We start from the raw sequence: 2,836 nt of genomic DNA, 5'->3' as shown, positions 1-2,836 counted from the left end.
TCTTGTAAGGCCCACCTGCAGCAGACAGGTGCTAAGGGCACTGGCTCCAGGTTCACCTTCCAGGCCTACCTGAACACACCTGGTAGGTAGCCATGGACCCCAGCTTGTCACTGCAGGGCTGGAGGGTGCCTGTCTGTCTGTCTATACCTTTTTACTATCCCTCTCAAATCTCTCTTTCATATGAAGGAAGTAAATAAATTTTAAAAACATGTTTTCTTCTTTCTGAACACAGTTACTCAAAACTTAAGAAGAAAAAAGTTACATATATATATATACACTTAATCACCAAAGAAAATACTATTGCAAAAACATGTTAACCTTGGAGCGCCATAGTAATACTGACAATAGAATAATAATAATGGTATGGTTATTATTTATTGAGCATATGGACAATGTTCCAGACACTAAGCCAAGGGTTTTTCTTCCAGAACTGCTAATCCTTACAACAGCTTTATCATTAATGGTACTTTATCAGGGAAGGTAGCGGATTGGTACAGGGTAAAGCAACAAATTTTAATACAGGCTCTGAGTACAAGTCAGATCTTAGCCTGGGGTACACCAGTAGCCCAAAATGTATTCCAAATTCTATGCATATACTTTTCTAGTCAGAGTCCATTTCTCAATTCGACTGTGAAAGAAATTCACAACCCCAAAATGGTTAAGAACCATTGTTCTTACACTGTACATTTTCAAAGCTAAAGGCATGAGATACACCCCATGCAGAGCTACAAATGAAGGAGTAACTACCACCATGCCACTTAGATAAGACCAAATTTTAATAAACAGGTCAAGATATAATGAATTTGCATTTCTCAATTTACAAATGAAAATTACCAAAAAGGATAAGAATGAAAGGGATGTAGACAACAGAAAGTTTCTATAGTCCTTTCTAATTCTTATACACTGCTACATTTTACCTGGCTAGTCCTAGCTACAAAATCAGAGCTGTCTTACACTAAAATTATTTCACTTTTCAAATGAAGGCCTATAGCATTACAGTATCACACACGAGGCCACCCAAGTGACAACAATTTCACAATTCTGATCTCCTGGCTACTAGCCCATACCCTTTACACTCCAAGAGCATGAAACAAACTGGAAAGTAATCCACTAGTTCGGATTACTTAAAATATCCTTTGTTATGCAATAATTTCTCAACAAAACAAGTGCTATCTCATTTTCACTAACTCCAGCTCTATAAAGAAATAATAACAAATATTGGTTAGGACAACTCTTTAAGATTATACCAGGACAACTGTTTTTGTATTAATTCACCTTAAGAGGCACAGGCCTCTACCTTAGTGGAGCCATTTATTCTCATTTTATTCAGAATGCTGTGTTTAAGGTTATTTTCCATAGCACATCATATAGACCAATCACATTTATCTAGCTAGAAAATCAGGCAATTTTCTTCCTAAAGCCAATTCTTTCTTGAAGTGGGTAGTGTTCAAAATCTTGTAATGAGCAGTGTATAACTCAACACTAAATACTGAGAAAAAGGTTTAGAGCAGATTAGGCTCATACAAATTGGTTTCTAGAGAGTGAACTAGGGAGACCAATAAATCCACTTTCCAGACCTTAATCTAAAAGGGAAACCTCAATGTCATACTCCAGTAAAGTTTATCTCCAGTTAAACTTCCAGAAAAATTTTAACACACCTTAATTTATCATCCATTCAACACATCTAGATACGATGCCAACCAACCATGTATTGGGTGAACCACATGAATCAACAGCTGACCATTACTGATATCACAGACAGTAATGTCAAATGACTTCACTTAAATAAGGCCACATCTAAGGAAAAACAAGGAGACCACAGGGCTATGGAATTTCTATTAAGACAATGTTCAATATATTAACTAACCTTTAAACCCTCACGTACATACAATAATAGATGATCACATAGATTATTTTATGTAGCCCTGTAAAACACCAATACACAAATAAAACTAGTTCCTAATGCAGCCTTTTATTAATGTATTCTCTGGCATGTGTAAATCCCTCACTTCAGCATCCACTACTGAAACTATGAAAATGCACTATATCAAGCTTTAAAAATGCACAAAATGCCAGCAATTATTACCTAATGAACTTTCAAATTCTTAAGCAGCTAAAAAAAAAAAAGAAAAAGACTCTATGACGTGATTTAAGAAGGTATTTGAATAAATACCTAAGATTGCTAATAGAAGATTGCTTACGGCCCCAGGAGTTTAAATACTGTTTAAAAGATCAAGACGGGCTAGAATACAGCCTACTCATAATCAGATGGCAAGGATGACTTCACCTGGAGAACTTTGTTCCAAGACCTGGATGAAATCACAGCCCTCCAGCAGTACCAAGGTCCACGTCACACTTGAACTCAACTCTGTGAGTACGATTTTCCCCAAGGAAAGAGTCAAAAGAGAAAAACCACGATACTGGTGTTTGTTCTTTTATCTCTTTATGATGTGGCCGCAAGTAACAATCACACTTTACTACACGAAAGTGGATTTTTCAGGTACACCCAAGATCAATGAGTTCTTTCACATAGAACTAATAAAGACCAAAAAAAAAAAAAAAAAAAGGCGAAATGGGCTGCACCAAAATAGGTCGGGAATGTGACCTAAGGCGTCATGGAACTAGCCGTGTAGACAGACCATTACGTATTTAAACAAGGCCGGACATAGATCCCAAAGTGAGGAAGTTACAACTCCCACCTCCCGGGGTGACAGGGGCCAGAACCCCGAAGGGCCGGTGGCGAGGAGTCGCCTGCGGCCGCCCTCGAACCCAAACCCGCCCGCCACGCCCTGTGCTCCGCCGCCGCAAACCGGCCCGCCGCGGGGGGGGGGCCGCG

The 2,836-nt window shown here is 38.9% G+C and overlaps 1 protein-coding gene across 3 annotated transcripts in view; it reads right to left on the bottom strand.

Annotated features, from left to right (window-relative positions):
- The window catches only part of RAB18 (RAB18, member RAS oncogene family), a 37,581-nt gene that overhangs the window by 34,367 nt on the left and 378 nt on the right, over positions 1-2,836 (bottom strand). The gene's annotated exons all lie outside the window — the stretch shown is intronic.

The sequence above is a fragment of the Tupaia chinensis genome, unplaced genomic scaffold, assembly GCF_000334495.1.
Source record: "Tupaia chinensis unplaced genomic scaffold, TupChi_1.0 Scaffold000001_1, whole genome shotgun sequence".
Lineage (NCBI taxonomy): Eukaryota > Metazoa > Chordata > Mammalia > Scandentia > Tupaiidae > Tupaia > Tupaia belangeri.
This window is presented reverse-complemented; position numbering and strand designations above follow the sequence as displayed.